Consider the following 13,257-nt stretch of genomic DNA (forward strand, 5'->3'; position numbering starts at 1 on the left):
TAGGCTCTTATGATCCAAATTATCCTCAATATATGCCAAAAGAAGAGCCTCCAGCCAATCCATATGATCCAACAGACCCAAACATACCATCATCCACCCAAGTTGAAATCTCCATGCCGCAAGCCAACCCAACCACCACCACTCCATCCTTGGTTTATACCTCTCCGCTCCAAACCCCCTTTACCCAAAATAGCTCACCGTTCACCCCCTTCACTATTGCTGCTGCTGCTCCCCAACCCAGCCTTCCAAATCAGTGCTAGCATCTTTGGCCAACCTCAGCAATATACAACAGGGATGCCACCCATGGGGCCAAGGAATCAACCTTTCATCACCCCCAGCTTGTTCACTACAGCCCAACGCACAATCCCATCATTTCCATTAGGTCTTGGGAGCTCAATACCATTATCCACAAATCTACAAGCTACTACCCTCACTCCACAAAGCTATCAAATCCCACAAGCTACTACGAATTTTCTACCAAGCTCCCAAGTGACCCCAGCCCCTGCCACCACTCTACCAAGCTTCCAAATCCAACCACAAAGCTATCAAACCCCATCAGTTCCATTCCCAAGCTTTCAATTCCCACCACCTCCACCACCAACTAATCCATTACCTCCAATTACCAACTACTTTTCAATGCCACTTCTAGGAGGTAATCCACCACCCCAGCCAACCACCAATTATTTGTAGATACCATCCCAAATGGGGGCACAACCCACATATATTGGTCAAACCCCACAAGCCCCCCGATCCTTTCCCCAAGCCTCTCAACCATCTTATACCTTACCTCCACAAAGCAATCCATTTATCCCACAGCCAGCTTATGTTCCTCAATCCCAACCTCAAATCCCATATCAACAGCAAGCCTCACAGCACATGCAGCAATATGCGCCACCTCTCCCTCAGCAACCTGTCATCCACCATGTAGCTGCCCAAACAATGTACAATCCCTATCAGAAAATCCCTCATAGCCATCCATATTCAGTGGCCCCCTCCAGCACATACCTACCTCAAGGCACTCCTACATTGGGGGCACCCCAGCCATCACCTATCAATTCAGAATGGGAGCAAATGAAGATAGCTCTGAAAGCCATCCAAGAAGGGAATGATCCGAAGACATTCAAGTTTGAGAATGTGTGTCCTTACCCATTTGACAGAGCCATTACCATGACACCATTTCCCAAACACTTTGAGGTACCCAAATTTGACAAATTCAGAGGAAAAGGAGACCCTGTCACACATATCAAAGAATTTTACATGCACTGCTAGGACGTAGCATACAATGATGTCTTCCTCTTGCGCCTTTTTCCCAAAAGCTTAGCTGGACCAGCTCTTGAATGGTTTTATAGAATCCCCTATGGCACAATTAAAAACTTTGCTGAATTATCTGAGGCATTTGTAGCCCAATATGCCCATCTTGTTGAAACAGAGCTATCAATAGTTGATCTTGTCCACACCAAGAAAAAAGGTGGAGAAAGCCTTGCCGAATACCTACAAAGATGGCAAACCCTTACCACCTGCATATCCTGCACCTTGCCAGAATGCCATGTGGTGAAAATGTTTATTGATAATGCCCATCCTAGCTTGGCTCACCACATGACCATGAACTGTTTGCAAACCTACAAAGATATCAAAGAGAAAGGAATGATCCTTGATCAAGGACTCATTAAAGATGGTGTGGTCAAGCTTTACAAGGAAGCCAACCAAAATCAATCACATTCCAATGACAAGTCTAGGTATTGGAACCAAAACAAGCATGTTGCAACAGATGGCGTCACTAACACCAGACATGTGAATATTGTTGGTCCTTCTCACAACCAGTCCAACCCACCATATCAACCAAAAAATCAACAAGCTATCAACTACCAACAACAGAATAACCAAAGCTATCAAAACCATAATCCAAGACCCAACTTCCAAGGGTCTAGCAATCAAGCTAATGCCATCAATGTAGCTGCAGGACAAAAGCCTAGATTCCAACCTACACCTAAAAACTATACACCCCTTGGTGAGCCATTGGATGTCATTTTTGAGAAATTAGTCAAAGAAAACCTCATCAAATTTCCTCCTACCCAGCAAATTGACCCAAGCCAATCCAAAGCTGCATGGTACAAAGATAATGAGTACTGCAAATTTCATAGGGTAAAAGGTCACACTACCCTCAGATGCATGAAACTGAAAGACTATGTGCAGGACCTCATTGATCGGAAGGAAATCACTGTTGGTGCCCAAACCTCTCCCAATGCAGGCTTACAGATCTATCAAAATGCTTTTCCTCCACACCACAACCAAAATCTTGGAAAAGCACCTATCCAAACCAACAACAACAACACCAACAACCGTCAGCCAAACCAATAGCATGGGAAGAACAATGACCACACTTCATCCTATATAGACTATGGTAGCCTTATAGGTTGTATATCCGAGAAAGCGCCTTTCGTCAATGTTATCAATATCCAAGGACCAAACAATGAGTGTGCAGTCACCACTCGAAGAGATCGATTTAACATTGCAGGCCCACCTGTTACACCAACACCATCAGCTCCATCAAAAAGCCAGTACAATATCTTGGAACACCTTGGGAACATGCTAGCCCAAATCTCCATTTTAGACCTTCTTCGCACTAGTCCTGTGTACAAGAACATCCTTGACAGTGCTCTCATAGAATCTCGTGTCCCTTCTGATATCAATGCTACTGATTTTCGTAATCTTGTTGGACACCTCTCATCCTCATGTGCCCTATTGTTCAAACCCACCGACATACCCATGGTCGAGATAGATCACACCCTTCTGCTTCGCATAGCCATCATGGTATCCAACTTTGCTGTAAAAAGAGTAATGATAGATAATGGATCAGCCTTGAATATTTGCACCCTAAAATTCATAAAACAAGCTGGGTATACTAAGGCGGATATCATCAGTGAGGTTATCACCATCAAAGCTTATGACAACTTGGAAAGAACCACAGAAGGAACTATTTTGCTGCCAATCAAGGTTGGGCCAGTCATCCAAGAGACACTCTTCCATGTTATTGATCTAAACCTACCATTTAACATCCTCCTCGGTCGCCCATGGATTCATGCCATGAAAGCCGTTCCATCCACTTACCATCAGTGCATCAAATTTCTGCATCAAGGCACTGAGGTAACCATCCATGCCGATCCAGAACCCTTTGCTTACTGCAATGCGGTTGAAGCTTCATATATAAACCATTGCCCTAGAATTGATATTGGCACATCCATCGCCAGCTCATCCCACATTTATAATGACCCAGAAACCATCCTTGCCTCTACCCTGTCTACCGTGAAGATCAATAACAAAGGTTGTGGAGAGTATAGTCTGTCAGATGCATTTGTTGTTGGGGCACTCCCACTTGATCCACATGCCCATGGACGACCGACATATCACAAAGCTAAAGAGGTTCCACCTCCTCGATACAAATAGTTTGGCCCAACAACCTTTGTATCCTCAAAAATCCCTCTTCATGAGGAGCTCACTCCAAATATCAACAAATGGTTACATAAGGATGCACCTCAAAGAAATCAAGCACGCCTTGATCACTTCAGCCAAAAGTATCCCCAAGAACATAAGCTCATCACTGACAAATGGAAATATCAAGGTGGTGGTCTAGGACCAGAAGAAAGAGGCATGCAGTGCCCCATCGACGCACACAAGTGGGAATCAAAGTCAGGTCTTGGCTTTGGCATACCCACAATTGGAGGCACCAATGAGAATGGTCATGCTTTTTTAAACATTCATCGCAACCTTGTCGAAATCGAAGACATTCCTGAGGAAGTTGAAAAGAGAGCCTATGACGATATCCTAGACCAAATCTCTCTCAGAGACTCTGTTCTCCAAGAACTATCCATCCACCTCATTGACCTACCACTCGCCCATCCACAACTCATAGATTGGGACCAACCAAGTGTCATACACATCGATGAGTTCACATTAGAGAAGGCACTTCTAAGATCCATGGGAGCTGAAACTCCTCACAAGAAAACAAAGCCAGATTCTGCCTATATCTACAAGCTAGATCCCAAGGGGTATTTTGGAGAAAATCCCCAACCTAGTTCTGATACACCCAAAACTGGAACTAAGGTGAATCTGAGACTAGCTAAGGCAACGAAGAGAACCCCTCAGCAAGAAAATCTTGAAGAACATGAGGATTTAGCATTGCCTCCTCAAGATAATCGACCAAAGGTGTCTTCTATTCTAATTGAGGATACTCGAGAAGTCAACATTGGTTCATCAGAGATCCCCAGACTTGTTCACATTGATGCATCCCTATCACAAGACCAAGCTGACCTCCTCTTTGAGGTCTTAAGAGAGAACATTGGTCGATTTGCATGGTCATATCAGGACATGCTAGGACTTGATCCAAAGCTTGTAGTTCATCATCTTGCAGTTGATCCAAAGATCAAGCCCGTCAGACAAAAGCTTAGAAAAATGCACCCCAAGGTGGCATTATTGGTCAAAGCTGAATTAGAAAGAATGTTAGCTGCTAAGGTTATCCGACCTATCGACTACTCAGAGTGGATCTCCAACATGGTCCCTGTCACTAAACCTTCCACTGACATCAGAATCTGCACTGATTTTAGAGATCTTAACAAAGCTTGTCCAAAAGATGATTTTCCCTTGCCCAACATAGATATGGTTGTAGATCTTACAGCTGGACATGAAATTTTGTCCCTCATGGATGGATTTTTTGGGTATAATCAAATCAAGATTGCAGAAGAGGATCAGCATAAGACAGCATTCACTACCCCTTGGGGAACCTTTTGCTACAACATGATGCCTTTTGGCCTAAAGAATGCTGGGGCTACCTATCAAAGAGCTATGACAACCATTTTTCATGATCTCATCCATAGCATTTTGGAGGATTATGTGGATGATATCTTGGTCAAGTCTCATACCTTCATGGATCATCTTGCTGACCTGGAGAAAGTCTTTGATAGGTTAGCCAAATATCATCTCATGCTGAATCCCAAGAAATGTGTCTTTGGGGTCACATCTGGCAAGCTTCTAGGTTTCATAGTTTCTAAATGAGGTATAGAGATCGACCCCAAGAAGGTCAAGGCTATCTTAGACATGCCTCCTCCCCAGACACTGCGACAACTTCGCTCTCTTCAAGGAAAGCTCCAATCTGTTCGGCGCTTCATCTCCCAGCTTGCAGATAAGTGTACACCATTTTCACATTTACTAAAGAAGGATGAGAACTTCAAGTGGGATCCTTTATGTCAGCGCAGCTTCGACCATCTCAAGCAGTATCTCATCAATCCCCCTATCTTGGTTCCACCAATTCCTGGTCGTCCCCTAATTTTGTACATATCAGCAACACCTACTGCTCTAGGGGCACTTCTAGCACAGCTTGATGACTACAAAAGAGAAAGAGCCATCTACTACATCAGTAGAACCCTAGTTAGTTATGAACTCAATTACACTCCTATGGAAAAAGCTTGTTTGGCAGTTGTCTTCTCAACTCAAAAACTTCTCCATTACATGCTAAGTCATACCATCCAACTAGTCTCCAAGATTGACCCTCTCAAGTATATGCTCTCTAGAACAGCACTTACAGGCCATTTGGCCAAATGGGATATGCTCCTTAGTGAATTTGACATCCAGTATGTGGATAGAAAGGCAATCAAAGGGCAAGCTATAGCAGATCACCTAGCTGATGCACCTCTAATAGATGCTTATCCATTGATCACAGAATTTCCAGATGAGCATATCTGTCTAATTGAAGAACAACCCCCATGGAATCTTTATTTTGATGGCTCATACACATCTCATGGATCAGGGGCAGGAATATTGTTGGTCACACCTCAAGGAGATTACATTCCAAAAGCCTTCAAGCTACAATTCCCTAGCACCAACAATATAGCTGAATATGAGGCCCTCATAGCAGGATTAAAGATAGTTGTAGAATGGAACATTGTTGAGCTACAAATCTTTGGTGATTCTCAGCTCATCATCAAGCAAGCCCTAAATGAATATCAAACCAAAGATGAAAAGCTATTACCCTACAAAGAGCTATTTGATCAGCTAACCCAACATTTTACAAAGCTTCAGTTTACACAAGTGCCTCGAATACAGAACAAAGTAGCAGATGCTATGGCTACTATAGGCTCACTCTTTGAAATTCCCCAAGCAGCTACACAGTATGAGTTTTTAGTGGAGTAGCTCCTCACACCCGCCTATGCGAATGAGGATTCAAACAATGTTTGTATCTTGGTTGGTCCCCAATCCCCTTGGTACCATGAGATTCACGCTTACCTTAACGATGGTATCATATCCCCTCACCTCACACGTACCCAATGCCAGAACCTCATCCGAAAATCATCCTGCTATGTTATCATAGCCAATACCCTATATCGTCGGGGTTATCACGATACTCTCTCTCGATGTTTAGACCAAAATGAGGCTGCGATGGTGTTAAAGGAAGTACACTCTGGACTTTACGGTGCCCACACGAGTGGTATTGACCTAGTGCGACAAATCCTTAGAGCAGGCTACTATTGGCCTACCATTGAAAAAGACTCCTGTGACTTTGTCAAAAAGTGTCTCCCATGTCAGCAGCATGCAAATCTTGTACACGCTCCAGCACAGGATCTACAGCCTATTGCACCACCTTGGCCTTTCGCTTGTTGGGGCCTTGATCTAGTTGGAACTATCACACCCCTCTCATCTAATGGACATAAATGGATAATAACAGCTACAGACTATTTCACTAAATGGGTGGAAGCAGTCCCCCTAGTCTCAGCTACAAGAGTTCAGGTCTCCAAGTTCATCTTGTACCACATTGTTTTCTGCTTCGGCATCCCATCCACCATCTTCACCGACCACGGAGGTAACTTTGAAAATCTCAACATGGAAGAATTATGCACTTCCCTCCGCATCCATCATCGCTTTTCTAGCCCATATTTCCCACAAGGTAACGGCCAGGCAGAGGCAACTAATAAAACCCTCCTCAAAATTCTAAAGAAAGTTGTCAATGATTCTGGCCGTGATTGGCACCTACAAATAAATCCAGCCTTATGGGCCTATCGAACTTCCTTCTGTACATCCACAGGCACAACTCCATACTCCCTAGTCTATGGTGCCGAAGCGGTACTACCTATAGAGGTTGAACTTCCCTCCTTGCACATATCTTTGCAAGGGCAAATATCAGATGAAGAATGTAGAGTAGCTCGACTCACCCAACTAGATCTTTTAGATGAAAAGCGACAACAAGCCTATGATCATCTCACAGTCTATCAAACTCGTCTCAAAAGGAATTTCAACAAGAAGGTGCTTCCATGACACTTTCAGCCAGGTGACATGGTCCTCAAAGAAAACATGAAAGTCCAAGTAGATCGAGAAAAGAAAGGCAAGTTTGAGCCTACATGGCTTGGTCCTTATGTTGTCACTGCTTCCTTTGGCTCTGGAGCTTATCGGCTATCTACACCAGAAGGAGAACTCTTGAATGATCCTACTAACATCATTCATCTCAAGAAGTTCTATGCTTGAAGATCCTTGGTATACCCAGCTTTTGAAAAATACAAAAGAAAAAAATAGTAAAGGGAAACAAGCGTCCAATGGTGAAAACTTGGCAATTCAAGCACCTTGGATAGGTACCTTGGTGAAAACCTGGTAATTCAGGTGCCTTGTGTACTAAAGACTAATCCATTATCTATCACTATCCTATCCCTCATCCATTCACCCACCATCCCATTAGACACACTTGCTTGTTCCCTTGATGTTCCAACCAAATATCCAAAATCTGATGAAGCTTGTAAATACCTCCTGTACAACTTGTAAAATCTTGTACCAAAGCTTGTATTATACCTTGTAAATCTCGTACCATACCTTGTATATCCAAATCTTGTCCAAAGCTTGTTCCATACTCCAAATTGTAGATAATCTTGTATCTAGCTTGTATCCTATCACATGCACCCAAAGAATTCCATTTTCCTTAAGCTTTTCGCAAACCATGTACCTATCCACCTATCAACAATTATAGACATCCCATCCTTCACAAACATTTCCATCTCACAAAAAACCAAAACATGAAAAAACTTGTACATTTGTAACATATCTTGGTCGGTCAACCTGTACATCCTCTTTAACTTAGTACCATTGTATCTATCTAGCTTTCATGTCATTTCATCCTTGATCAGCATCTTGTACACACCACACAACTTGTTTAGCTATTTCAATGCATCCTTTAGCTAGATCTCCTGTCACCAAAGTGTTATCCTTCTTAGTTCAGCTTGCCAGATGCACCACTCATCCCGATCCACCAACTTAGGTGCTCTCCGATAGGTCCTTGCAGGATATAGCTTTCCTCAAGTCTAATCTTGGTCCGTTAGTACCTCGTCCTACCCATCTCATTGGCAAATGACTCTCTTTTGGATTTTCACTTTCTTTTGATTTGGAATCTCTCCTTTTGGGTCTTGAAGTATCTTTTCCAAGCAATCTCGTTGTTCCCTCCTCAAGGTTGCCATGATCTTCCATATCATGGTATGCTGTGAATGGGGAAATTAGAGTGTAAGGTCTTGATCAAGTCTTTCTTTTGTTTTTCTTTTCTGCTTGTGGGTTACCCAGTGTCGGTTCCGCACTGCTTCCTCTGGGATTCATGTGTGATGCTCGGGCAACCCTTGCGTGTTTATTTCAGGTCAGTTTGTCAGTCCTCTGGATAGTTGGTGAATAGGCCTTGATGTTCTTGGTAACCTTGGCAATTAACCAACAGTCCTATAGCAAATCTAGTGCTCAACTACATGGTGGTACTTCTCTTTGAAGTATCCCCCCGCTCAAAAAGCTTCAATGGTTTTCCTTCATCTCCATTATCCCCCATCCATATCTAGCATCTGTCTCTCCTACCCCAACTGATGCATCAGTATCTCTTTGAATCACTCATCACTCTTAGCTTTAGGGATCCACAATCCTAGTCTTAGGGATCCACCAATCCAAATCAACCCACCAAGCCTCATCTTTTGAGATCCACAATCCTAGTCCTAGGGATCTCCGAAACCCATCTTCCGCCAATCTAACTCTTTGAAATCTTGTTGCATCAGCTTTATAATCCCCTTATCCATCTCCCTATCTTGGATTCTTTTTTATAGCGCTCCACTCCTTCATCCTCTGCAATCCCTGAGATCTTAAGCTTGCTTCCTCTTGTGCCTCTGATTCTCCCTTTATCATTCTCCCATAGTAAGAGTTTGAGCTAACTAAACCTCTTCTCTTAATCCAATCTGAGTCTCCTTTCTCATCCCAGATTCTTGTATTTTTCAAGAAGCCACCAAGCCTCGCTTTCTCTCCCCGCTGCCTTCTTGAGGGGGCATCTCATAGTCCATTTTCTCCTCTTCTGCTCTAGCCTTGGGCATCTTATTTTCTTATCTTTGATGTCATGCCACTTGCGGCATCACATCAAAGAGGGGCAAAATGTAGACACCTAAAAATCCTTTAGAAAATAAAGTATTTTTATTTTCTGAAAAAGTCCTGATGACATCATCATTTATTAATTAATTAATTAATTAATTTTTATGCCATTAAATCCCTTTATCTTAATTAAAAATATTTAATTAAGGAATCCCTTCCAAAAATGTTTAAATCTTATTTAAACATTATTTCCTTATTTATTAATTATTTAATTAATAAATTGACTAAAAATCCTAAAATAAATAAAAAATTTATTTTTTTCCCAAAAGTTGGCCAATTTCCTTATGACCAATAACCTCTTCCAAAATCTTCTAATCCTTCTTTAATTTTGATTAAAGGCTAATCCCATCATTTCCTACCCCTAATCCCAACTCAAAATATTTAATTAAAGTTAAATATTAATCCTCATGTTTATTAAAAAAGTTTTAATAAATATCTCCTCAACCCAAACCCTTGAAATAAATAAAACTTTATTTATTTTCTAAAAATCTAATTTATCCTCACCCTAAGAAGTTCTAGACTCTTCTAGAAAGTCTTTATCCTCATCCTAGGAAATTCTAGACTATTCTAGAAAGTCTTTATCCTCATCCAAAGTCTAGACTCTTCTAGAAGATGTCTTTAAACCTAATCCTAATCCCTTCCTAACCTTGTCACATTCCCTAAACATGGGTTAAGACTTACTAACCCAAGCCAAAGTTAACAAATATCTCCTCCTTCACCCACCCTCATTAAATGCCATCCACTTGCCTATCCCTAAGCTAATCCTAAACCATCCTAATCCATCCTCTAATCATTTGCACAAGCCTACGCAAGCTTAAAACCTTCCTAATCAAGTCCAAGTCGAATTTTCTCTCATCACCCTCAAAATATCTCAACCATAAAACTTTATGAAGTCCACTAGGTCATAAATGACTCTTACAAGCCCTTTTATTGCTCTTACAAGTCATTATGAGGGTCTTTATGAAGATTTTATCCCTTGAGCCTCCTTTGTTGACTCATCCTTCCCCTTTCCTCCATCCTCTCACCATGTGACATGTGTCACTCCTTGATTGGTTGTAAGGAAGCACAATCCATGTGCTCTCCTCTCATGCAATCTGAGCCCTCCATAAGCTTTTTCCCATCCTTGCATCTTAGCCCTCAATCCCTCAAGCCTCTTGCCTATAAATTGGATCCTTCCCCTTTGCAAAATAACACAATCCATGAAGTAAAGTCATAATGCCATTTTACATCCAAACCATACACTCACATCCAAATTCCAACTCCATTTGAAGCCCTTTTTGAAGCATAAGCTTGAGCATACATCCTATCTATTTAGACAAAGCCACTCAACAAGAGAGCTTCTCATTGAGAGAGTCCATTAATGGCTCATATTCTCAATTGAGAGTTCATCTTAGTCTATCTTGAAGTTTATGAATTTTGTTTAGTTTGTAGAAGCTTTATTTAAATTTGGTTTCTATTAGCATACTAACATTGCTCATATACAAGGGGCATGTACTATATTGGGCAATGAATAATGAAGAATTTGTCAAAGTAAAATTGTTTTAGAATACTATGAGAAAACATTTTGTTGAAATAGAAAATATAGGAAGCATTGTAATAAAAAAGTAGTAGGAGATTTTAACTTTTGATTGGGCTAATGACACTATTTCCAACAAGTGGAAGGAAGAAATTTTGTCTTTAGAATAGGTGGCAACAAAAGAAGAGGATGTGGGCCAGGAAGGAGATCAAATAGATGAAACCATAGTAATGGAAACAAAACAACCAATCACAACTGTTAGCCCAAAAAACCAAGTTGATGATGTGGCAACTGAGGACTCAAAAGTAACTATTGCCTTAATAGTTCATGATGATGAAGATGGAGAGCCTTGAGTTGGAGTGAACATACATGAAATAGAGACAAATAAATCATTAGCAAGCCTGATGGCCACATATTATGAGGAATTAGAATAATAAAAGAGAAAATCATGAAATTTGTAGCATCTAAAAGTGTAACAGAAAATGGGTCCAGTAAAAGAATATTTTGATGTAATTTTTTTTCTATTGTATAGATTTTTGTTTTTTGTGACACCAATAAATGTAAATATCTTTTTTATAAGAGACAACTATCAATTCTCTACACCTAAAGCTTGTTCCATCTCACACTATATAAGTGAGATTCCAAGGTTAGAGAAAGGGTTTGAATTGTTGTATAATTTTAGTTTTTACTAAGTTGTTTGGTCTAGTCTATCGATGCAACCTTTGTGATGTATTTTCTTTGCCAATATTTGAGAATACATTAATGTTATAGGATATTAATGCCTTTTCTTGAGTAATTCTAAGTTATTTCAATTTAATAAAAAATTCAAAGGAAATCAATACAAAGATGAATTTTCCCCATATCTACTCTTGTTGAGTCTTGTCTCAATTTTTATTACCTAGTTATTTTGAAGTTGCATGAGAAAATCTTGCCCAATTGAATGTATTTAAATCAAATTGTATGTTAATTCACTATATCTTTTAGTTCAAGGAATTAAGTAAATGCTTCAGTGAGATTGATAGGGTTTCCATGGTAATAGGAAGAATATCTATAAGAATGATTTTCAGTAAGAATTGTTGATAATATTGATTGTAATGCAATAAGTTAGATCTACAAATTGAATGGACTCCCAATCCCAATGGATGAGGCATTGATCTATTGATTTAGTCTTTAGATGAAAGATCATGAAAAAGCATCAACCCAACATTATAACTTAATTTTACTTTATTTTTTGAAGAATGTCCATGTTTGTCAGCACTTGTTTGCATTGAATCTTTGAGTCTTAGCTAGCTACTATTGCCAAAAATACTTGTAAACCTAAGAAGAATTGTGACCAAATCTACTTTAAGTGATGTGTTTTATGGTAAATTTTCATGGAATGAACAAAATATTTATATGGCATTAGATTGAAAATCTTCCATCCCCTAGGTATACCCACCTTGGTTCTGCAAAGCCTAAAGAGTAGAAAATTTGTTTGATTTTGTTGAAGTTGGTTCTAGATATAAGACACATACAATTTTTTATGTGAAGTAGTTGATCCTTAGATTTTTTTGATATTTATTATCTTGGTATTAAATATTTTGTTTCTTAATAGTTTAAAAACACCAAAAAAATGGTGACTCCACTAGGGAGTTTCTTAACACATGCTTATGTATAAGAAGTATTGCAGTTTCTTTGGTCTTGGTTTATACATGTTTGTTAGATCTTTTCAGTACTGCTCGTGTTTATAGTGGGCTTATTTAGTGACAAACCTTGAGAATTTTAAAAAAAAACCTAGTACCAGAAGTGTACACTGATGTATAAAACCCTTATAAAGTGTCTTATTTGTCAAGCAAGAGTTGCAGTCTTATGTTCTTTGTGATTGGTTCTTCTGGGTGTCAGATATTTTCATACTGTCTTGTGTCTTTCCCATGAAGTCAAGAATTATTTTATTGTTATATGTTCCCTAGAATAGGGTGGCAACTTAATTAAGGTTTTGAAGGTAGTTCTTAGTTGATGAGTAGTAAACATGGCAGACAAAAGGAAAAATGCAAGAGCCTACACAAGAGCCAATCTTGATCTATGATTGTGTACTGATCTACACCAAGGTGGTAGAAAGAACTAGAACAAAAAGAAAATAGATGTAAATCCCACTTGGAAACCAAGGGATAGTGCCTCAGTAAACTCTCAATATCAACTAGTGGTAGGGAGAGAATTTTCTTCATTAAGCTCTAAATTAGAAACCACTAGATTCTTAGGAGGTGTATTTGGCACCCCATTGCAAGATGAAAGGGCTTATTAGGAAAAGAATATGTCTCCAATGGAAGATACCTACCATATAC

Source organism: Cupressus sempervirens, chromosome 5, assembly GCF_028749045.1.
Source record: "Cupressus sempervirens isolate cs-2001-9-10 chromosome 5, ASM2874904v1, whole genome shotgun sequence".
In the NCBI taxonomy this organism is placed as follows: Eukaryota; Viridiplantae; Streptophyta; class Pinopsida; order Cupressales; family Cupressaceae; genus Cupressus; species Cupressus sempervirens.